Source organism: Macaca nemestrina, chromosome 4 (assembly GCF_043159975.1).
Source record: "Macaca nemestrina isolate mMacNem1 chromosome 4, mMacNem.hap1, whole genome shotgun sequence".
In the NCBI taxonomy this organism is placed as follows: domain Eukaryota; kingdom Metazoa; phylum Chordata; class Mammalia; order Primates; family Cercopithecidae; genus Macaca; species Macaca nemestrina.
Genome location: NC_092128.1, coordinates 13,825,397 through 13,850,898, shown reverse-complemented (window position 1 = coordinate 13,850,898; position 25,502 = coordinate 13,825,397). Strand labels below are relative to the sequence as shown.

The window sequence follows — 25,502 nt, the reverse complement described above, 5'->3', positions numbered from 1 at the left end:
ATGGTTTTGTAAGTGTTTGGCAGTTTCTCCTTCACACACACTTCTCTCTCCTGTCACCATGTGAAGAAAGTCCTTGCTGCTTCTTTCACTATGATTATAAGTTTCCTGAGACCTCCCCAGCCATGTGGAACTGAGAGTCATTTAAACCTCTTTCCTTTATAAATTACCCAGTCTCAGGTTTGTGTTTAAAGCAGTGTGAAAATGGACTAATACAGGAGTACTCATGAGATCTATACTTGAGAAAGGGAGGGAAAGAAAGAAAGATGGGGCAGAGGTAGAATTTGGAGTGTGATACAATTCAACAGAACCTTTAGCTGATGTCTTGGGAGTTTGGGATTGGGATGGCCCTTTAGGGTTGTTCAGAGTTTAGGCTAGGGAAATGCGCCTTTATAGAAAACCGCCACACTTACCTCTTGATCAGTCACGGTGTGAGATATACTCAGAAAGCGTCCATGATCCAGATGGCGGCAGCTCTGTCAGTTGAGGTTGTCTCTGAAGAGGCTGACAGCCACAGACTGTCATCATCAGTCAGCTCACCCAGCAGCTTAGAGAGTGATATCTTCATACCTGAAAGAGGACTTGGGCGGCGCATTGCACTGTTTAATAAGTACATATTTTAATAGACAATTCAGTGAAAATGCATGAAAAAATAATTTTACCTTCAACTATAGTATCTTATGCGGCTGTTACCAAGACACTGCCATATACCTGGGGATGATAAATTCTAATTTCATATTCAGTATAACAGAGGAAATGAACATATTCTATCTGTAGTGCTTGGAAATGTCAGAAATGAATAGTTCAGACTTGTTTACTAGAAATCCAAGTTTTGATATTCAGATTCACACAATTATTTTAATACACTATGGGTGACATTTGTTCCTCTTTTTTCCCACTGATCCATCGTTAGGGCACTGGGTCAATTTTCATCAGAGTAAAAAAATATGCTTCCTATTTTCCTTTATTGTTATTATTATTTTTTAATCAGTAAATAATGGTGGTAAAGAGACAAGACAGCTTTGAGTTTGTGAATATAGGAAATGGGTGTTTTGAATCTGTGATGGGTAAAATCATATTTGCATGGAGCTTCTCAGCTCAATCATACATACTACCCTATGTTTATTCTTTTGTTTCTTACACAGTTCTTGAATGCATCATTAGTTGGTAGACAGAATGGGTATTATGCTCTATTAGACATTTTTCTAAAATCAAGGGCTACTTTCTTCTTTTCCATCCAAAAAAATTTTTGATTCTTTTAAATAAAAGAAGAGGAAGAGCATTCACAAAACTGGGAAATTTAGATACCTGCAATCTCTTTTATTTCTCTTAAAATAAATTTTACAGAACATTCAGACACTGCTCTTCTGTTTCAGTCCTCTCCTTTTTCAATGAATTATTTTTTTTTCTATGTCTGTTCAGAACTAGAGTCTTCATGTTTTAGGGTTGGACATTATCAGCCATCTTCCTCAAGGAGAGGAGGTTTATGACCTCTTTTATTACAGAAACATTGGCATGGTGATGGCCAAGCATCACTCCATTACTTCTTTGGAGGAAGGTGTGAGGGACCTCAGCTGTTCTTTAGGGGAAACATTAAACAGCATTACATAAACTTCGCAAAGCAGCAAATGCTCTTGTCACAACATACATCCATAAAGGTTAAACATGCATGTTCTATTATGGTAAAATATAACATGCAATTTAACTTTCTGAGAGAGCTTTACATGAATCTTTTGAAACTTACGTGGGAATAATGGCTAACAGCCTCAAATCATTCTTTTTATTTGCTTTTCTCAGACAAAAGATTATTTTATTTGTAAAAATATTATATTTGTGATAGGCATTAAGGGGACATCAGGTCTATACTATGGTATTTTATTAAGTATCTAATGAATGGAAACTATAAGAAATGAAGAGGGAAGTATAATGATTTGTTTATTTGACAAAAGTCAAGGCCAGCTTCAGAGACCTTTATTGCATACGTGAGAATCTAAAATCTCAAAGGGCTTTGCTCACATAAAATGCACATACATTTTGTAAACACTTTACATAATGTGTGTTGACATAGGGAAATAAAATAATTCTCTTAAGCAAAAGGGGTTTCAAAGTTTATAGTTAAGCATGTCTTAGTTGAATGTGGTTTATTTTGCAGCCTTAAATACAGTTATGTGATGCTTCATGACAGGGATCCATTCTGGGAAACGTGTAGTCAGGTGATTTTGTTGTGGTGTGGACATTATAGGGTAGAGTGCACGTGCCCAAACCTGCATGGTGTAGCCTACCCCACACTTAGGCTGTACAGTATAGCCTGTTGCTCCTGGGCTACAAGCCTGCGCAGCATGTGACGATACTAAATACTGTGGGCAACTACAATACGATGGTGTATCTAAACATATCTAAACATAGAAAAGTACAGTATCTAAACATATCTAACCATAGAAAAGTACAGTAAAAATATGGTATAAAACTGGTACCCCTGTACAGGACAGCTCCATTAAAATCATATGGGACCACTGTTGTATAGGCAGTCCTTCACTGACTGCAATGCCATTATGTGGCACGTTACTGTAGTGGTATTATTTAATGTTCTAAGTTAGTAAATGAGATCTCTTTCTATGCCTGAACTGGGCAAGGTTTACAGCCAGAATAGCACACTGTTGGGAACAGAAGGTCTAAATTCATTATGACAAAGTTATTTAAAAAGCCTCATTTAAGGGGGCAGCTCTCTGAAGTCTCCCATGACTGAGGGAAGATAAAGAGGTTTGGTAGGTTTTACCACGACAGAGCTAGATGGAGGATAAGAGGTAGCCTGAAGGAATCACCTTTGTAGGGATTTTAGTGTTCACTGAGAGAGACTATCCAGACATGGGTACTGGTATCTGCCAAAAACAACCTAATGATTATGAAGATCCAAACATGCCTAGGTTAGTTGTAGCAGTAACTTGCAGTGCCATCACGAGACTTCGCTTCATTATAAGACACGCCTACCAGTGATATTATGGAGAAGGAAGCTTCTACACTTCACCTGCCTCTGCCTCAGGCTCTCTACTTTTTGGGAATCAGAAACTAAAGATGGCCACTAATGGGAGGTGTTTTCCAGAACAGGAGAAGGACCTCTGCTTTTAGCTGGTTGGCTCATGAGCTGCTGGGCTCAAGGACTTGGCATGACCAGAGGTGGTTAAAGAGCACTGGAGACAGATAACAAGAGTCAAGTTAAACTTGTAGTTGGATTGTGTGGTAGAATCCCCACTGATGTGTGCTAAATTGACGCTCTGGGCTGAAGAGGCTGCTGGGATCACTGGATTTTAATTCTCATGCGTATCGAAAGACAGAAGCACCTACTCACAGTTTGTAACCAGTTTGCTTTTCTTACAACGTTCATTTCAAATGTTATTTATGGAACCCAGTAGTGCTACTTAGATAGTGATGGTTGAAGTTTGTCGAGGACACTTCTGGACTCTAAATTCCTGACCCACATAATAATTAATGTGTTGCAGTTGGTAACTGCCCTAGGGTGGAGACCAAGATTTCTTAACCTTCTGAACTGGATAATTCTCTGTTAAGTGTGTGTATTAGTGGGAAGTTGTCCTGTGCACTGTAGGATGTTTAGAAATGTCTCTGGCCTCTATTCATTAGATGCCAGTGACACCACCCCGCACCCCTCCCCCCTGCATTGTGACGACAAACAATGTCTCCAGACATTGCCAAATGTCCCATGGCAGCAAAACTCCCTGTTGAGAACCACTAGTATAGACAAAACTAGCACACCCACACATATAGCACACTGTTGTTGCAGTAAAAGTATGTTATAGTATTTACAGACACTAAAACAAGACAACAGAATATCCATAAGCAGTTCTATAAGGAGGCGACTGCTTGCTTTCTTTTTCCTGTCAACCTTAACTCCACTAAGGGATCAGCTTAAGGAAGGCGTTGTAAGCCTGAGAGAAAGCGGCTTTTGATGACTGAGGCTTATGGTTTTTTCTTAGATTTTGCACTGAATGTCTCACATGATCTTAGCTTAGTCCCAGGTCCTGCGTTTACAACCAAAATGACCCGCTGGCGTTCACACCTGCGCTTCAGTTGGTTTTTATTCATTCTCAGCTTGTCATTCTGTAGCACATCAATGGCTCTCAGCAATAGCCGTCTAACACTACTTCCTCCATGGGTTTCAAATGCTCGACACATCACACCTCCTAATGGATTCACTTCCATTCGTTCACTGTCCCAATTCACCACCAGTGAGAGAGTGTTAGGAGCTGGACTTCTGCCTTGTACTGGGGACGCTCTGGCTCCTTTTACCTTGTTGTCAGCCTGGCAGCACGGATTCCTCTCCCAAACTCCGTGACGCTTTCTCAGGTTGTTTTTGGCACGAACTGTTACAGGTGGGTTTTCTGGAAGCAAATGCTGAGATTGAATTTATGGTCGAAAATGTTTGTTAGGAATTCACAGTAAAGAACAAGAAAGGAAAGAGCAGAGCCAAGCAGTTTGCAAAGCTGAACTGTGATGGAAGCTCCACAAAGCCTCCGGAAGCCTGTTGCTGGGGGGCTGGGGGTGCCGTGTTGCGGAGTCTGGAGCAGACGTTCCTCTTCAGAGTTGTCTCCTGTCAGGTTGGAAGTTCTGGGGCATTTTATTCTCACCTTGCTTAGCTTCCTGAGGTGGGTGTCCTGGGAAGGGTATGACTTTGAGTGAGTCAGCTTCCCTCCAGCTTAGGTGGACCCTGAAGGAGCTCAACATGAAAGATTGTTGATCACACCCATCCCAGTAAGGCAGAGTCTCTTCTTGAATGGAATTCTGAGTGGACGTCTCCTGTTTTCCACATTACCATGCATTCCTTCTTTTTTTTTTTTTTACATCTGCAAGACCCAAGACCAGGCAGGCAGAGACAGGTCCACTCTTTCCTCATCTACAGGTGATTTCAGCATCTGTAATGATAATCTTAAAAGTGAATCTAGGAGTGGATTGGAAGAAAGGACAACTGTGGCTGTACAACATCGTACTAAATTCTCTTAGCAAGTACACATTTATTTGTGGAAAGTTAGTATGTACCTGACTTTCCCTTCATCTTTGTACTTGCCTTTGGAATGTTTTTAAAAACGCTGGTTCTCTGGCTTGTCAATCATGCTTGGCTGACTGATCTTCAATCTGATCACCCACCTTTGGGTTTATTTGATGTCTTAGGCATAATCAATCACAATCAGGTTCTTTTGGGCCCACCTTGATCTGGAGATCAGTCATCTACCTGGATCCACCATCTCCCTGGTCATGGTGACTTAATGGGTCTCTGATTGTGCTGATGGTTCTATTCTTGTCATCAGGCTCTCACGTAGCCACACCTGTTTTTCCACTGGGATGTGACATTCCCTCCGCTTCCCACCACCCTGTCCCACCCCCATATTCTCAAGTTTGAAAAGGGAAAGGATTTGAGGAGGCTGACTTGCACATATACTTTTAAAAATGTATCTTCTCCTGTCAGTAGTTCTTCACCTGGCATCCAGTGCATTATATTGTAAAACAGTCCTTTTGAAACAGGATTCTTAACTCATGGGAAAGACTTTCCATTATGGAAATTTGGGCATTATGGAAGTTTGGTGGGAGTGAATCCTCCTGGCATTTCCATATTATATTAGTAATAAGTTACTGTATAGGCTCACAAGGTGTGCTCTGATCATATTACCTAAATGAAAAATGGGAATACAATTCTGAGAGAATCGAATTCTGCCAAATTAGTTTAGGGTTTCTCTCGGATTATTTTGTATTATATTTTAAGAGAAGAATTTCTTTATATGTTCAAGCTCAGATTTTATTTTATTGGACAATCCCAGGCTAACAGAAAAGTTGCAAGGACAGTACAAGAAAAGTCTGTTTGTTTGGTCTTAAACCATGTGAGAGTAAGTTGCTAGACTGATGATCCATCACCTCTGAAAATTTTAGTTTATTTTTCCTATAAAGCAGGAAGTTCTCCTGCCTAACTGCAAAGCAAGCATCAATATGATGAAGTTAACTAGGATGCATGACTATCACGTCCTCCTCAGACCGCATTTAAATTTTGCCAATGGTCCCAATAATGTCCTTTGCAACAAAAGTATGTATAACAACAATTCAGGATCTGCTATAATGTTTCTTTCATTTCCGTCAGCCTGGAAGCATTGTTTAGACGGTTCTTAATTTTCATAACCAGATACTTTTGAAAATTACAAGAGTTACTTTATAGAGTTTATCTCAGTTTGGGTTTCTCTGATCCTAAATCATGATTAGATTTAGCTCGTGCATCTTTGGCAGGGGTGTCACAGGAGTGATGTTGGGCTCTTTTCGTATTAATTAGCATACCATTTTGATTAGTCCTATTACTGGTGATAAGTTTGATCAGTTGATCATGGTGACATCTGCCAACCTTCTCTGTAAAAAAAAAAATACTATTTTTGGTGGGGGTGGGGAAATGAGTGTTTTGTAAGAAATTACTGTAGGACTGTAAACAGACTATTCCTCATTAGTATTTCAATTTATTTCTATCAGTATGGATTCACAGCTTCCTGTTTTAGTCAATAGATTATAATCTGTTATTATCAATTTTCATATTCAAATTGATGGCCTCTTCAAACAGCCTTCTGTCATCTTTTGACACATCTATATCTTTCTCTGAATACTTTCTTATTTTCTGGCCCAACAAGATGTTCAAGGCTCATCTGGTACTTTCCTTGCACAAGCCCTAGAATTAACCTTTTCTCCAAGAAGATCTGGTTCCTCTTAGTGGAGAGTGGTATTGAGAAACCAAGATCTGGACACTAGATGTGCTTACTGCTGTTGAGGCATGCTGCTCCCAAACCCTCTCTCTCAGTAGCTTAGAGCTAAGGAATATATGGATGAAAACGTGTATGCACATGTACCATATATTGACATCTGCATCCATGTTTTTTGAGACAGAGTTGCGTTCTGTCACCCAAGCTGAAGTTCAGTGGTGCAGTCTTGGCTCACTGCAACCTCCGCCTCCTGGGTTCAAGCGATTCTCCTACCTCAGTCTCCAGAGTAGCTGGGATTACAGGCGTACGCCACCTCACCCAGCTAATTTTTTGTATTTTTAGTAGAGATGGGGTTTCACCATGTTGGCCAGGCTGGTCTTGAACTTCTGACCTCAAGTGATCCACCTGCCTCAGCCTCCCAAAGTGCTGGGGTTACGTGCGTAAGCCACTGCACCTGGCTATATTCATTTTTATATGTATATAAAAAATATGTATATATATGTGTATATGTGTGTGTGTGTGTGTGTGTGTGTATGTATGTGTGTAATATATAAACATATGCTCACAGCAATACCTGCAATCTCAACTCAACACCATAGGGTTTATTTGAGTTTTTCTCTTTTTATTTGTGTATATACTGCTGATATGGTTCGGCTGTGTCCCTAGGCAAATCTCATCTTGGATTGTAGCTCCCATAATTCCCACGTGTTGTGGGAGGGAGCTGGTAGAATTGAATCATGGGGGTGGTTACCCCATAGTATTCTCCCCGTACCATTCTCATGGTAGTGAATAAGTCTCATGAGATCTGATATAAGGGGTTTTCCCTTTTGGGTGACTCTTTTTCTCTCTTGCCTGCCACCATGTAAGACAAGACTTTGCTCCTCATTTGCCTTCCACCATGATTTTGGGGCCTCCTCAACCATGTGGAACTGTGAGTCCCTTAAACCTCTTTCCTTTATAAATTAGCTAGTCTTGGGTATGTCTTTATTATCAGCATGAGAGCAGACTAATACAACTACCCTCTCCAAAAGTGAGGAAGCAGATTCCTTTTATACTTAATATATTTATTTATTTGGTCAAAATCTTCCCTCCCTGTGCCTTGGCTCAATAGCTAACTTTCTGTCATTGCACGGCCTCTTGCTCCATAGGGAGTGCTCTCACTACCCTATTGGGCTCTTACACCCTGTGCTAGACCACACTCTACCCTGCATGCATACCTTTGTCACCCTATTCAGGATACTTCCTCACCTGGACTGGGCTCTGACACTCTGTAACAGGCTGACCTGTGTGTGTGGATACTTTTTTACCCTCACTGGGCTCCCATACACCATGCCAGGATGCCCCTTCTGTGGACACCCTTGTCACTCCCCTTGCCTTCTGGCATTCCCTCTGGTCATGATGAGTGCCTGTGCATTGCCTCCTCCACCCCTGCACAAATATCGACCTTGCTTGGCCCCATCACATGGCTTTTGTACTCGAAGAGAAGGAGAGGAAAGAGAAGAGAAGGTGGAAGAGGAGTAGTTCAGTGCTTAATCATGTTTTACTGAAATTCACAGTTTCTGGTAATTGGCATTCAATCTGAGTCCTTAAGCTTAATCTTTTATAACTTTTGTCCAACAATAATTTAACTTGAGCATATCTATACATATGTTAACATCTCAATAAGCTTCATTTATATTCATTGACCCAAATTATAAGAAAATAAGAAAAGTGATATGGAATAGAGCTATTAACAGTTAAGTATGAGAACTTGTTTTCTGCAGAGGTCCTGATTTTCATATAACTCCTTTTTCAAACCACTGTTTATGTATATATAAACATGTATGCATTTCAGCATGAGGAATGAGAACACGTAAACTCTAGAAAATCACGTGATTGATTGTTGACGGATACTATGCATTTTCTTTCCCAAGTAAAAACTACCTTGAGCATGATTTTACAAATATTTACTGAAACACCTAAAATGAGAGAAATAAGCCAGTTTTTATTTAGAAATTTTGCAACACATATTTTTCAGTGTTAGGCTCTCTGTGCAAAAGAAATCTCTTTAACTGAACTATTTTGCAGCTGTTCAACAATGACTTTGAAAAGCAGCTAAGACTAAATGTCTTCGTAAAATAACGTTTTCGGAATTTGGTTAATTTTTTTTCTTTACAGAAAGCTATTACTTAATAACAAACTGACAGTCACTAAATGTCACTTAACTTTAAATATCGTGCTTTTTATCTTCAGTGAACATAGGTGGGGGGCATCTTTTCGTTTCTCCTCACACAAAAATCGATTCTGAGCAAACTCATTGAAGATTTGGGAATGAAAGGGTTTGACATGGTTATAAAGTAGAGCAACAAAAAAGATTGACTGCAGATTTGCTTTCTAAGAACCCACTTCTTATTCCCCTCATTTTCAAATTGAACACCATTGAGCATTGCTGTGCAGCTGTAAAACGCTGCTTTTCCGTCAAGAGACTCTTGCTCACCAGTTTTCTGTCAGGCAGGAACCCTATAAAGCTTCACTTAAGCTGCCTTTCCTTGCTCCCAATGCTATTTTTATGTCCCTCGTGGGATGCTGCCATCTTCAAGGCTAGACACAATTCCTTGCCACCACCGCGACCAACCTGCATCCAGGACTCATCTTAGAAACACTAGTTATTTATCATTTCATAATTGCTTTTTCTCTTCTCTCTTCCAAACAATTAATAGCTACTTAAGGACCAAAAATTGCTCACAATAATGAAGGTTACCATGAGAGATTAAGAAGTGGTAAAAGGTACGATCTTGGCCCTATAATTCACCATTTAATGGGGAGACAGGGCTGACACACATACCCCAAGGGGTAACAATAATAAAAATGTAGACTTTTAAAGATTTTAGTGTAGTTGAATATTCTTTATGGCCAGGCCCGATAATTACAAGTTATGAGGCAGGAAGTACAAATGAAGGTTCACCTATAATATGTGAATTTTTAAAATGTTATAGACAAAGTCAGCAAATTGTTAAATAAAATATTTTTTTCTTCCTTCACTGACAAAGATTATTTTATAATGATGAAATAAAAACATTTTTGCAAAGCTTTGGTTTTTGTTTGACTGACGGTTGATAAAATACCAAAAATGACTGATTTCAGTTATTATTGAGTATGCCTGATATTCCTTTAGCTATCATCTTGTTAATGTTTAGATAACTCAATAAATATACAAATAATTCATACTGTATTATATACTTATTCTGTAAGATTTATTTTTATTTCTTTCATTTCATCAAAATTACTAATTAAGTATTCATAGTTATAATCGTCACATACTTTGTTTTCTAGTTACAGTAATGATTTAAGACACTAAAATCATTAATATAATTGTATTAGTAATGAATTAAAAATATATTTCTTTTTTTTTTTGAGACAAAGTCTGGCTCTGTCACCCAGGCTGGAGTGCAGTGGCGTGATCTCGGCTCACTGCAACCTCTGCCTCCCAGGTTCACACCATTCTCCTGCCTCAGCCTCCCGAGTAGCTGGGACTACAGGCGCACGCCACCACGCCCGGCTAATTTTTTGTATTTTTAGTAGAAATGGGATTTCACCGTGTTTGCCAGGGTGGTGGTCTCGATCTCCTGACCTTGTGATCCGCCCACCTCGGCATCCCAAAGTGCTGGGATTACAGACGTGAGCCACCCTGCCCGGTCTATTTCTTAAAATATAAATCAATTTCTTCAAATAGTTATTTTATCCTAAAATATTCAAAATTACTCAAAATTATCTATCACCATAAATGGATAATTAAAAGTTATATAAATTATAATTAAGAAATGTCAAAAAAGGAACACTTAAATAAAATTAAAATTTTAATTCTTTATAAAAATTCAATTACATTTTTAAATATTTTAAATTTTAGTGTAAAATGTTCATCCAGCTGTCCTGTGAAGAATTTGTGTCGTACTTCATGTGTGCTATGTCTGGTAAAATGTGTTTTTGTAAATAAATAAATTTTAGAATAATATGAAATTTTAGCATTGCACAAAACTTCTAGTCACTGCTGGTAGTTGTTGCAAATGCCATGCCAAATTATGACTACTTTCACAACTACAAATTAGATCAGTAATTGAAGCAAGAAAAGGGGCACTTGGCAGTCCTGGGAAACAATACTTTGCTAAGCAAGACTCCACTGCAAGCATGCAAACTGAGAATAAAGGCGTGGCAAGTTAATTTGTCTTGTCCTTTACCAAAGCCCATTTTGTGTTCAAATATCCCTGTGTCCTAAAGCAGTGTTCCTATCAAACACTGACAGTGCCAGAGCTCAAGTCTTTTATGGTACTCACTCCTAGTCAAATGCACCACAGGGAAAGAGAGATGGAGAAGAATTTCCCTAGGAACTAAACAGCATTAGTCACAAAAATGAATGTCTAGGTTATGGGCGGGAATGTTTAGGTTACGAGCTGTCGGTACTGAGCAGTGGATTCTGATTTACAGAGGTACGCATGTGTTCTATTGTGAATGCAGTGTGTGTGTGTGTGTGTGTGTCTGTGTGTGTAGGAGACAGAGAGAGAAAGAGACCTCCAAAGCTCAGAACCCCAAGCGAGGATCTTTCTTGCCTGAGTCTGAAGTAGTCTAAAAATTTGGAAACATCAATTAATTTAAATTAGAATAAGATTTTGTAGTGAGGATGGGAATTGGTCTTAGCTTCAGAGAACATACAGGATTTAGAGTGAGGAGGGAATGAGCATTCCAGGCAGATGTTACAGTACACATACTGAGAACAAATTTATCGTGGCAAATTAGAGGACCTGCCTGACTAGGTAGAAGAATTTCTGCTATTGGAAAGAAATGGCACAAGCTCATGAGAATAGAGACTATATGAAAGTAAAAGGAATTTGATTTTATCCATTAGGTAATTGGTTCATGAGCTGGCCATGACATGCTAATAGTGGTGTTTGGGGGAAGATAATAGAAGCACAAAAGTTACTGACCAAAGAAGAAACTTGAGAGAGAACAGTTAGAAATCTATAGATTTCTATATAGAATAAGTCTATATTTCTATAAACAATAAGTCTAAGTGGGATTGATGAAAGCCAGGATAGGCTATCCATGGGCTGGCAAAAATCAGATGCATGTTTGCAGTGTCATGGGAAGGGCATTGCCAGAGTTAGGTGTATTTTTGTTTTCTTCCAAATTTGGATATTAAAGTTAAGAAAAGGAAAGTCCTTTTGTTGATAGCCTGCTAATTTCCATGTCTAAATTGAACACATAAAAGATGTATGGGCCGGGCGTGGTGGCTCATGACTGTAATCCCAGAACTTTGGGATGCTGAGTGGGCAGATCACAAGGTCAGGAGTTCAAGACCAGCCTGGCCAACATGGTGAAACCCTGTCTCTACTAAAAATACAAAAGTTAGCCAGGTGTGGTGGCAGGTGCCTGTAATCCCAGCTACTCGGGATGCTGAGGCAGGAGAATTGCTTGAACCCAGAAGGTGGAGGTTGCAGTGAGCCGAGATTGTGCCACTGCATTCCAGCCTGGGCGACAGAGCGAGACTCCATCTCAAAAAAAAGTGTATGGAAGGGTTAGGGAGGAGAGGGTATAGGGTTGATTAAAGCCAGGGATGATGGAAGAAACTCTCCTTTTTCACACTTCTCAATGGACTCCACTTTTTATACTGAAGCAATTCTACTGCCTCACTTCTTTGCCAGTTTTCCTAAATCTTTTGTTTGTGTTGTCATGTCCTTCATGTTATTTGGCCTTCAAGACAAAGCTGAAAGTTACAGAAGGCAAATTTGAAGAGGGTAATTTAATAAGATTGGGAATCAATGATATTATAAAGGAGTTTTTGGCTAAGAGAAAGATGCAGAAAATGCTTAATCATTCAGGTGAAATGATTAGGCTTGGCTCAGTTTTGCTATTTTTCTAATTTGTAACAAACAGGTCAAGTTCTCCCCAAAGGCCTAAATCAGGAGGTGTGACATTTCAGGACCTCCGATGGATTCGATAGCATTGTTATCATTGCAGGGATAGTAGAATGTTCTGTGTCAATGTGTGTGTGCTCACGCATTGTGAACCTTTCTCATGTCTGCCAAAGGGGTTTCCTTTTCAGAAGTTCAAGGATTTTGTCTGTCTTAGACTTTGAATGAGGATATGTTTAGGAAGATGTATTTTGAAGTTAGTGAGCAAATTCCTCCCATATCTTTCTCTGCCTTCCCATATTGCTTTTGTGATTCCATAAACTGGCTAAATGGAAGAGAAGATTTATTTAAATTTCTATCTAATTTGAAATTTGTGTATCTGTATTATTGATAATTGTGCTCAAAAAGATGCACTGTACTTTATGATTTTGAAGTAAAGCATGTTTTAGCGTTTCTACTTGAAATATCAGAACACTTCTCAGGCATTAAAATGACTAATGTGAATATGAATACATAATAATTTGTTAAAAGTAAAATGTATAGATTAGTTTTACATAAGACTAGAAAAGGAAAGATACATGTGTATATATAGACATATATGTACCTATGCACCCCAAAGAATATCATATATTTGTGTGTGTATATTTTGTGTATATACCAATTATATATAATATGTAATAAATGTATATTGTAAAATATCTAAATTGTAATATATATGATAATAATGTATGTGTGTACGTGCATACAAATAAGCCAGTTACGTATAGACACTTATATACACACGTACACACAAATACAAAATACATTGGAAAGAAGTTATAAAATTCTTAAGCAACTTTATTTTTATGCTATGGTTTTCAGTAATACATTGTATCCTTCAGGGGAGCTCTAATTAAATATACAAATATTTCTTCAGTGCCTTAAGTTTAATGACTCTGTGCTAGGCACTAGACCGTTTTATACAACCTTGTATTACATCGTATAAACTGGGGTCATATATGTTATGTTAGAGCTCTTTATGTTTAGAGAATATAAGGTGAACAGGCTTCTAATCATGACTCTTGTGTGGCAAGTTTGTGCTGTGGATTTTAGGTTGTTTATAATGGTTAAATAGATAAATTTCGAGGAAGCAGTTTTTTGTTTGTTTGCTTGTTTGTTTTGAGATGGAGTCTCTCTCTGTCATCCTGGCTGGAGTGCAGTGGCGCCATCTTGGGTCACTGCAACCTCTGCCTCCCGGTTCAAGCGTTTCTGGTGCCTTAGGCTCCAGAGTGGCTGAGATTACAGGCACCCAACACCACGCCCGGCTAGTTTTTGTAGTTTAGTAGAGATTGGGTTTCCCCATGTTGGCCAGGCTGGCCTTGAACTCTTGGCCTCAAGTGATCCACCGCCTTGGCTTCTGAAAGTGCTGGGATTACGCGCCCGGCCAGAGAAGGTAGTTTTTAATGATTACACAAAGTATAACTTACCAACTTGTTTAAGAGAGACAAAATTCCAATTTGTTTTAGGAAGTCACGTATGAAAATGCTAACAAGTGGCCCAGTGGAAGGCTGCCCATAGTTTAAGAAAGAGTAGAGCTTGGGATTCAGTACGAGCCAAGTCCGGAGGAGACGGCCTTTGCCAGCCCCAGGAGAGTAACAGAGTTTAGCAGTAGGATTCTGGACTCAGACACAATACTGTAGCTAAAAGAGAACTCATTCCGATTTGGGAAACAGACTCAAATTAGGAAACGAAAGACAATTTACTGAGAATTGGTGAAAGGAGAAGATTTGGAACCGGCCGATAAATATTGCAGGGTATTCCTATCAGATCTGAAGGATTATAATAAGGCAGTCTCCTGTGTAGCCATCTCCTCTTTCAGCATCTGCACGGATCATGGATCACCCCCCCACCTCCACCTCTTTTTTTGGACTGCCCTAGATATATAAGAGATGTCCCCAGTAACTGTGGTTGTCTGATGAGACTTGTCCCCTTGACCACAGTTTTCGATCCAAGTGTAGACTTCTAACTGAGGGTGTTAACCAGATTTACTTTCCTAGGAATGTAGAGATTGGACCTGAGCAACACTGGGACAGAAGCCATCTCCTTTATCATGGTGTCTTGATAAGTACTGTTCAGACAGTCCTGAGCTCAAATACTAACTCCAGCATATGTTGAGAAGGATACCTTACCAATTGGAGTCTCATTTTTCCTATTTATAAATGGTTATAACACTCTATCCCTTGTAATTTTGTTGTGAGAAAATGAAATACAATATACATAAATGCTTAATGAATGACAGTAGTATGTGCTCAGTGAGTGTTAGTTTCCTTTCAATGTATTCTTCTATCTTAAGAGCAGTGAAGTTTCTTTTTTTTTTTTTTTTTTCTTTTGAGACGGAGTCTCGCTCTGTCGCCCAGGCTGGAGTGCAGTGGTGCGATCTCAGCAGAGCAGTGAGGTTTCTTAAATTACTCTGGCAGTTTGGGCCTTGGTGATAGTCTCTTAAAGCCAAAAACAAACTTTTCTTATAATGGAAGAAAAGTAAGATGTTGCAGATAATTTTAGCAGTTGCATTTCCTTTATTTTGCTAAGATGGGACTCAATTGAAGAGAGGACAATCCTTGAATATGAAAAAAGTGTTGGCATCTGTGTGTAGGATGCTTTATAATAGCACAACAATTGAATGAGTTTTTGCCAGACTCAGAATCCAGTGAGAAATGAACATGAATTGATTTCATGTAAACACAAGCATCTAAGCATCATGCCCTAGATTTTAGCACCTGAACAACATACGCCTCAGTTACTAAACTGTTACTCAGCCTTCCTTTCTTATGAATTTCTTAAAGTGGAGCCAGCGTCACCTAAAAAAGAAGTCAGGTGGGCCCAGAATTACAGCAAAAATATCAATGAGGGAGGGTAATAAAAACTAGCAATAGATCTAACCCGTATCTGAAATGTCAGGAAAGCAAGTTAATATAAACTGGAGACAGAGGTTGGAACTTTTGGTATAATATGCCTCTGTAGTCCTTTCACCAAAATTTTGATCTCAATTTACATAAAAATATTCTTTAATCTTTTTCATTAGTGAAAAGACAAACTTCATTGCATACACACTCTACAGTCTCAAATATATGGTGATTCTCTAATCTTCCCAATGACAATATTGCCCCCTAAAGTTTTTGGCTAACATGAGGAGTGAAGAGAGACAAGTCCTTTGTCTCTGAGATATGACCCTGGGAACTTCCACCTATTCTCCTTTTTGTGAACTGACATAAAAGCCTGGGCTGACATTTCAACAATGGTATGCAAAGGGCTAGTAGTAAATATTTGGGCTTGGCTGGCAATGTGGTGGTCTAAGGAAACAATTCAAGGCTATTTCTTGACTCGGGGAGCTTTCATTATATTGTTTCACAGAAGACTAGAGGATCCCCCTCTTGGGCTATAAATATAACTATATTATGCCATATATGAATAACTGAAGTTCAACAGGGATAGGGTTTCCATAGTGGGAGGGCTCTTCACAGATACCCTATTTTGATCGCAAAGGCGTGACTACCTCTCATGGAGTGACAATGGGGTTTTGGGATCCTGCACTCTTTGCCGTTCCTTCTGTTGTATGTTGTCATCGATAGATCTCATTGCTAGACTATGTGTCGTTAGTACTGTAGGTCACCTTACACCTTGCATGACAAATAGGTAGTCTCAGGCATATAGATGACATAGTCAAACGTCTACTGATATTTAATGTTTAAATTCAGTTACGCATGTTTAAGGTAATATAATTCAGAAGTGTCCTTCACACTAATATTTGGGAAACAGTTGTAGTCAAACTCTGCCATTGCAGTTTTGAAAGCAGTGCCTTTGCCATCACGACAATGGCATTTTGAACCATCAAACACAGTTCTTTCCATGCCACTTTATCTAGCTGTCTAGAGTGAGTTATTGCAATTTTAATATCTGTATATGGAGCTGTTGCTGGAAATATTTTCTCAAGCTCCAGCTTTAGGACATTCGGTTTTTAATTCATTCTGAGTGTGCATTTATGTGATCTCCATTGCTCTTCCAAGAGATCTTTAAAAGGCTTGTTTAAAATGACAACTGCAGTAGAAAGAGCTAGGTGTCCACAAACAATTTTGTGCTATCTTACACTGTTTAGAATCGTTACTAGAAAGTAGCTTCCTAGCCAAATTATATTTTCCAAGCCCCTTCCAACTAGTCGGTCCTAGGTGACTAGTTCTGCCAGTGAAATATTAGCAGAAGCAAAGCGCGCCGCTTCTGGGATAGGACTCAGAGAGGATCTGCCTTTACTACATTATCTTTCCCCACTTGTGGGCTGGTTGGCAACTGTTTTATGTAAAGAGCCAGATAGTAAATGTTTTAAGCATGGCTGGCTATGTGGTCTCCATCGCAACTGCTCCACTTTGCAACTGCATCATGGAAGCAAATGCAGGCAACACACAGAAAAAAGGGCTTGGCTATGTTCTATGGGCGGTACTTTGCTGAACCCTACTCTAGAGGTTTGGCATGGAACTAAATAAAAAATCTGGGTACTTGAATCACTGCTGGAGAAACATCTCTGGACATCTAGGAGTGACTGCAGTTTGCTATTAACTTAGCAAGACATAAACATTTGTTGTTTTAAACAATGAATGTTTGGGGATTTGGAAATATATTTGTTCCAGAATCTAGCATTGCCCTAATACCAAATCTAACAGAAGACTTGGAGGTATGTCTACAGGAATTATTACTAAATGTGAATTGTATTTTTTGTTAGCTAAAAAACAAACCAACCAGATTCTATCAGTTTTCAGTGCTCAAAACTGGAACATTGTTTTAGACTAATATGTTTTCTCCAAACTGCATTTACTGTTCAAAATAAAGTAAATTACAGTGTCCTCTGTAATGTAATACATCTTTTTAAAACTCAAATACAAGGTGACTTTTTTTCTGGGGGATAATTTTAGGGAAAAGTTCATCTTATATTGCAATAGAGGTTGCTGATTGCTCTCGCAGCTTTTATGGCACCAGGTGTTGGGAAGTAAAGAATGCAGTGTCAGGGAGAATTGTGTCAAAGTCTAGGTGAAATTGAATCATTTCCCTTTCTCAATCAGAATCTGTGTTTTATAATGGAAAGGCCGTAAACTTCAAATTTGGATACACTTTGGTTAAATATTTGGCCCACCTTTTGACAATTTATTTAACCTCTTTTAGCTCAAGTGTTTACTTAGAAGTGAATAATCTAACCTTATGGAATAATCTAACCTTAATATTCAAACCTAACGATTTGAATATTAAATGAGGTCATGTGTACATAGTGCTTAGTTAACTCTTGTTTCCCTCCAAAAGAAATCCATTTTCTTATTTTCCACCTGAATTAGGTAATATACCTTGCTGTATGCTTCTGTAGTAAACCAGACATAATGGAACATTTAAAAAAATCTTCCCATCAAAAAAAAAAATTATAAGATGAGCTACAAAGTAAGAGAAAATACATTTAAAATGAGCAAACGAGCTATAGACTGAGAGAAAAATATTCAGTGTTCATATATCTGATAGGGACTTATGTCCAGAATTTTTAAAAAAATGAGATACCATCTCACACCAGTTAGAATGGCGATCATTCAAAAGTCAGGAAACAACAGGTGCTGGAGAGGATGTGGAGAAATAGGAACACTTTTACACTGTTGGTGGGACTGTAAACTAGTTCAGCCACTGTGGAAGACAGCGTGGCGATTCCTCAAGGATCTAGAACTAGAAATACCATTTGACCCAGCCATCCCATTACTGGGTATATACTGAAAGGATTATAAATCATGCTGCTATCAAGACACATGCACACGTATGTTTATTGTGGCACTATTCACAATAGCAAAGACTTGGAACCAACCCAAATGTCCATCAGTGACAGACTGGATTAAGAAAATGTGGCACATATACACCATGGAATACTAAGCAGCCATGAAAAAGGATGAGTTCATGTCCTTTGTGGGGACATGGATACAGCTGGAAACCATCATTCTGGGCAAACTATCACAAGGACAGAAAACCAAACACCGCATGTTCTCACTCATAGGTGGGAATTGTACAATGAGAACACTTGGACACACGAAGGGGAACATCACACATTGTGGCCTGTTGTGGGGTAGGGGGAACGGGGAGGGATAGCATTAGGAGATATACCTAACGTAAATGACGAGTTAATGGGTGTAGCACACCAACGTGGCACATGTATACATATGTAACAAACCTGCATGTTATGCACATGTATCCTGGAACACAAAGTATAATAAAAATAAAAAACTAAAAAAAAAAATTAAAAAAAATAACTCCTACAGTGAATGTTAAGAGGACCAACAAAACAAATACAAATAAGCAAAGACTTGAACACACTTCACAAAATAATACAGATGATCAACAAGCGTATGGAAAAGTGCTCAATAAGTTGTCAAAAAACATCCACAAGAGGGACTAAAGTTACTGAAAGCACCTAGTGTTGCTGAGGCTGTGGCATCATTGAAACAATCATGCATCAGCAGTGGAAATGGGAAACGGTACTTACTTTGGAAAACTTAGCAATAAAAAGGAACAAACTACTGACACATGCAATAATGTAAAGAAATAGCACAATTATGCTGAGTAAGAGAAACTAAAAGCAAAGGAGTTCCAAATATATGATTTAATTTATATGAAGGTCTAGGGCAGGTAAAATTCATTTATGGAAATAGAAATCAGAACAGTGGTTTCCTCTAGTAGGAGAGATCAAGTAGAAAAGGATCAGGGAAAGATTTTTGAGTAATGGAACTGTTCTGTTTCTTGATTGGTGTGTTGATTGTATGAGTATATATATATTCATCAAAACTCACCAAGCTGCACTCTTTAGGTTTATGCTTTTTAGCATATATAAATATTATTTGATAAAGTGTATTACAAAAAGAACATGAATAATTTAGATGATTTTTTCCCTTATGATCATGAACTTAACACATTGTAGATATGCATAAAATCTTGTACAGATGATCATTTTCAAGTCTGATTCAGTTACGGTATTCTAGATTTGTTCTTTTCTCCTAAAATGAATTTCATTGCTCATTCTTTCATTATGTTGCTACTTTCATTTATGATTAGATCAACTGGTTCCCAATAAAATCTGAAAACTGCATCTTGTTTCTTTAATGTATTAATTTTCATTATTTGAAATGCATCATTTTATAATACATATTAAATACACATATTTCACTATTTTTATTAAAAATCTCTATTTGTAAAGTGAAGAGTTTTCCAAGTCATATAAAAATGTGCAGTACATTTTCAGTTTTCTCCAAATCATTGACCAATATGCAATTATATAAAATTTACAGATCTGATGTTAAAGGAAAGAAAGTAGCTGAAATGAATGCATTAGTTAAGGACTGTAATCTTCAAATCAAACAGTCACAGAGAGGATAAAAATGACTAGGAAAGGATCCCTGCTGTTAATTACTTTGAATACTTTGGTAATGTTTCATCTCATATTGCCAAACAGAATAACTTATATTCATTTTTTAACCAAAGTTTCCTGTTTTTAGGGTGCTAACAACAAACATATAAACTAAGAACTAGATATATTCTCATTTAGGATGAAAACTTTTGGCCTTTGGAACGGTATCCTGGTAACTTTTGGTATAGTATTGTGGTGGATAATTTTATGACTGAGTAATCAACATGACTGAGTAAAGCAATGCCCAGTAGCTGCAAAAACAGTATTTCTGGGTGTGTCTGTGAGCATGTTTTTATAAATCAGCATTTGAATCAGCGGGCTGAATACAGAAGATTTACTCTCACCGATGTGGTGGGCATTATTCACTCTGTTGAGAACCCAGATAGAACAAAAAAGCAGAAGGAAGAGTGTATTTTCTCTCTCTACTTGATTTGGAACAGCTATCTTCTCCTGTCCTAAAACATCCGAACTCTTGCTTCTTGGGCCTTTGGCCTCTGGGTCTGACACCTGCAGCCCCCCATGTTTCACCCTTCTCCAGCTTCAGACTGGAAGTCACATCATCCTCAGCTCCCTGATTCTCAGGCTTTCAGTCTCGGACTGAATTACACCACCAGCTTTCTTGGTTTTTCCTCCAGCTTGCAGATGGCATATTGTGGGACTTCTTGGCCTTCATAATCATGTGAACAAATTCCCATAATAAATCTCCTCATATATATTTTCTGTTGGTTCTGTTTCTCTAGAGGACACTGATTAACAGTTTTATCTGTCAGCCACGCCTCATGCATACAAAGAAGACACCCATTAGATATGTGTTAAATGAACAAAGGAGTAAATGCTGCTTCTGATTCCTTGTTACCCTAACTCTCTCAGCACCCACACTCTTCTGGGCTAGCCTGACCTGCAGGGAGGTGCCATGCTTCCTTAAACCACTATCTTGATATGGTCTAATGTAGGGGAAATGGAGCTTATTTACTTTGTATCCAACTTTTCTGGTCTTCTTCATAATTATTTGCCCTCTAAGAATGAGAGAAAATTAATTTTTAGATAAGTTAGGCTTAAAACTGATATGATTGGGTCTGTTTTCATGCCCAAATCTCATGTCGAATTGTGATCCCCAGTATCGGAGGTAGGACCTGGTAGAAGGTGACTGGATAATGGGGGCGGAGTTCTTATGAATGGTTTAGCACCATTCCCCCTTGGTCCTACAGGGTGAATGAGTTCTCATGAGATCTGGTTGTTTAAAAGTGTGTGACACCGTTCACCGCCCCCTCCTGCTTCTAACTATGTGAAGTGCTGGCTTCCCCTTTATTTCCCACCATGACTAAGTTTCCTGAGGTCACTCCAGAAACCATGCAGATGCCACCATGCTTACTGTATAGCCTGTGAAACTATGTGTCAATTAAACCTCTTTGTAAATTACCCAGTCTCAGGTATTTATAGCAATGTGAGAATGGACTAATACAAGAACCCATCTTAATGCAACAATTTAGAAAGTACTTTTAGGATGGAGATTCAAAATATTTAATGATTATTTTTGCACTGACCTGAACTAATCAGAGGGTCTCCCTGAACCAACAGAAGAGATGCCCGTCCTCAACAGCCATGTAGCTGCAAAGAGTTAGGGAAGGCACAACTGAACACCCCTCCTGTCTTTAGATGGTGTTCAGTCTTTACGCAAAAGCGTTTAGGTTCTCAGATTTCTATCGCCATCCTTCTGCTTTCCATGATGGCATTTTGTATTTCGGTTGTATGGAGAAGGTTGGGAATCTAGAAGCTTATATTATGTGATGTCAGAGTAAATGGGCACCATGGACCCCATGCTGGTTCTTGATAAAAATGAATTTTCTGGGTTTTCAGCTGGTGTCTTTGAGTTGGGATAATTTTTCTTGGATTATTCAGGAATCAGTGGTGTCCTGCTGATTCAGCAATTCAGCATTGCCTCAACCTTGATACTGAGGACCCTCTCCAAGGTCTGTTTCTTCTTTGGCCAGGTAGAGCTGCTCTGTCAAGGTCCTCAGCCACACTTGCACAGATTTCTGATCTTATTCACATATTATGGTAACAAAAGACAACTTGGGTTTCCTTTGGTTAAATAAAAGTTTTCAGCAGCATCCTTTGATGGGTGGTACCAGAGTAGGTTGGAGAGCAATGGCCCTCAATGCATGTGTGTTTGGAGCAACCAAAATGGACCAAAGAAAAAGCTTTTTGCCTTTGCAGGTCCTCTCAAATATCTGAATGTTTCTAAAGTCATCCCTTTCTCTCAAGGCTGGAGGAAGTAAAACAAAGAGAAAATGAGACCCTATGTGCCTTTCCTTCTCTGTCTCCCCTCTTGAGTTTCCCTCCTTTCCCTTACTTTTCAAGAACCACATTTGACGAGCTTGTCTTTTGTTTCCAAATGTTCCTCTTATTTCTAACTTCAGCCTTAGGGTTAATCAATCATGCAAGGAAGTTTACAAATTGTTTTGCCCATACCAGCCTGGATATATTAAATGGCAGCTCAGGGAATTTGTAAAATCCTTTAAAAAAAAAAAAAGCGGCCAGGCACAGTGGCTCACGCTTACAATCCCAGCACTTTGGGAGGCCGAGGCGGGTGAACCACCTGAGGTCAAGAGTTTGAGACCAGCCTGGCCAATGTGGTGAAACCCCGTGTCTACTAAAAATACAAAAATTAACCGGATGTGGATGTGGTAGCATGCGCCTGTACTCCTGGCTACTCAGGAGGCTGAGGCAGGAGAATTGCTTGAACCCAGGAGATGGAGGTTGCAGTGAGCTGAGATCGCACGATTGCACTCCATCCTAGGTGACAGATCGAGACTCTGTCTCAAAAAAAAAAAAAAAAGCCATCTTCTAACTCTATTATCTTATTTGCTCTGTTATGCTGTCTGCTACCTTATGTTAGTGCTTCCTACCCCTTTTTAAAATTATCCTTCCCTAGAGTCATTTTAGATTCTTTTTTCCCTGATTCAGTTTCCTGTCTAAGGTTAGTATCTCCCCTAGTAGTCCAGATCCCATCCTTCCTTGCTTACTCATGGACATGACACTTTCTATTCTCTCCTCTCTTTCTTACATCATTAGTTTTTGTGTTTACTGGACAATTCAAATCAACATATAAACATGAGGTTAACTTCTGATCTTTAAAAATCCTTCTCTTAACCCCAATTTCTCCTGCCAGTGCCGTACTCCTTTGTTTCAGTAAAACATTTTCAGAGGGCTCTATGTTCTCTGTATCTCCAATTTCCCTCTCCTTCGTTTTCTCTCAACCCAAATCAGACATTGTCTCCACTTCTTCACTGAAAATTCTCTTTCTTTTCACGGGAAAATATCTTTCTAATGTCTTCAGTGACTTTATTCTCACCAAATTCAATTGTCAAATGATCAGTTTTCCCTCCAATTCACTGATTGGTCCTTTTCAGGCTTTTTTTTTTTTTTTTTTTTTTTTTTATAAATTGGATCTTCCCTTTCTTGCTGACCTTTTAATAATGGGCTCAACTTCTAATCTTCTTCTCCTGTCTATACTTACTCCTTTGGTGATTTCATCCAATCTCATCTCTTAAGCCATCTACATCACAGTGATTCCCTAAGTTATATTTTAAAACTGGACCACTACAATTAGCTCAACACTTAGGTATCCAAAGTTGAATTTCTAAGCTTAATGTCTCCATTAGGTGAAATCCCAAACCTGCTCCATCCACAGCCCATGGGATGACAACTCCATCCTGCCATATGCTCAGGCCAGAACCTTGGCATCTGCCCATGATTCTTTTCTTCTCTGACATACAACGTTCTATCTGCTAGGAAACCCTGTTGGCTTTACCTCCAGAGTAAACATAGAGTCAGTCACTTCTCAGTCATCTTATCTGGGATTACTGCAAAAGTCTTTTGACTTATACTCTTATTTCCCTTTTTTTTTTCCTATGATAGCCTGTTCTCAGGTACACCACCAGAGTGATTATTTAAAATTTAAATCATGTTACTCCCGTGCTCAATATTCTGCAAAGTCCCCTATTTGAGAGTTAAAAGTGAAATTCTTGGGCCAGGCATGGTGGCTCGCACCTGTAATCCCAGCACTTTGGGAGGACGAGACAGGTGGATTACGAGGTCAGGAGTTCAAGACCAGCCTGGCCAAGATGGTGACACCCCTGTCTCTACTAAAAATACAAAAATTAGGCATGGTGTTGGGCACCTGTATTCCCGGCTACTCAGGAGGCTGAGGCAGAGAATTGCTTGAACCTGGGAGGCAGAGGCTGCAGTGAGCTGAGATTGCGCCACTGCACTCCAGCCTGGGCGACAGAGCGAGACTCCGTATCAAAACAAACAAACAACAACAACAACAACAACAAAAAGTGAAAGTTTTAGAGTGGACAATAATCCCTTCTCTGACCTGAACTCTGGTGTCTCTGATCTTGACTCCTCCTCACCTCCCCTCATGCCTTTGGTCCTAGCCACATGGCCTCCTTGGAAGCTCCTCAAACAAACCAAACACCCTCTTGCCTTATGACTTTTGTTTGGCTGTTTCTTGTGCCTAAAAATATCTTTTCTCAAATATATGCATGGATAACTTCCTCAATTTCAAATCTTTTTTCCTAAGTCACCTGAAAATTGCAGCCTGCACCGACCATCCTACTTAGAATTGCAACCTGCTCACCACTCAGTGCCTCTCTGCTCCTAATACCCCTTCCACTAGTATTTACTTTTTCATTACATTTTTTACCTCCTAACATACTATGACAAAGACCCTCAGTGCTCATTAACTAGGTGCTACTATAGATTTTCAAGCTCTTACTGCATTAGCATAGGAGCATGGAGCCACATTTGGCCAATCAAATGTAATCAGAAATAAGATGTGTTATTTCTTAGCGGAGGGAGTTTTTGCCTCCTCTATTTTTATCTCCTTTTGCCTCTCAGCACAGTGACTTCAGATGTCACTTTTTCAGATGATACATTCACAAGACGGATGCAGGAACCCAGCATATAACAGACTGTGCTGAGGGAAAGTAAACCTTTATGGTTATATGAGTAGCTATATTAAAACAATTCTACAACATATTTATTATGTTTATTTTTATTGTCTCAGTTAGTATATAAGTACCATTATGATGAGCATTTTTCTTTCTTTCGTTTATTGCTTTAGCCTAAGTGCCTAGATCAGTGCCTGGCACATGGTGGACACTCAGTCAGTATTTACAGGATGAATGAATGAGCTGGAAAAAATGTGTTTTTTGCATTTCTCTCCCTGGCTCTGACAAGCTCTCTGTGTCTTTTTTCCTCTTAGCTCATGTGGTTTTATTGAATGTAGTCATTTGATTAAGTCGGAGAGGATCCTCTTCTGGAGGAGATTAGGATATTTGCAATGGGAGGTAGAGGTGAGGGAATCCACAGGTAATTTTACCTTTCTCTCTGTCTTCCCTTCATACAAAGTAAACAGCT

The 25,502-nt window shown here is 39.0% G+C and overlaps 2 long non-coding RNA genes across 3 annotated transcripts in view; one reads left to right on the top strand and one right to left on the bottom strand.

The window, feature by feature from the left end:
- LOC105474830 (uncharacterized) overlaps nucleotides 1-25,502 on the top strand; it is a 76,386-nt gene that overhangs the window by 31,322 nt on the left and 19,562 nt on the right. The window lies entirely within an intron of this gene.
- On the bottom strand, nucleotides 520-23,818 carry LOC105474829 (uncharacterized). Its single transcript, XR_982960.2, has 3 exons — nucleotides 23,755-23,818; nucleotides 21,620-22,341; nucleotides 520-596 (listed from the first exon to the last, which is right to left on the bottom strand). It is a non-coding gene; the product is annotated as an uncharacterized lncRNA (long non-coding RNA).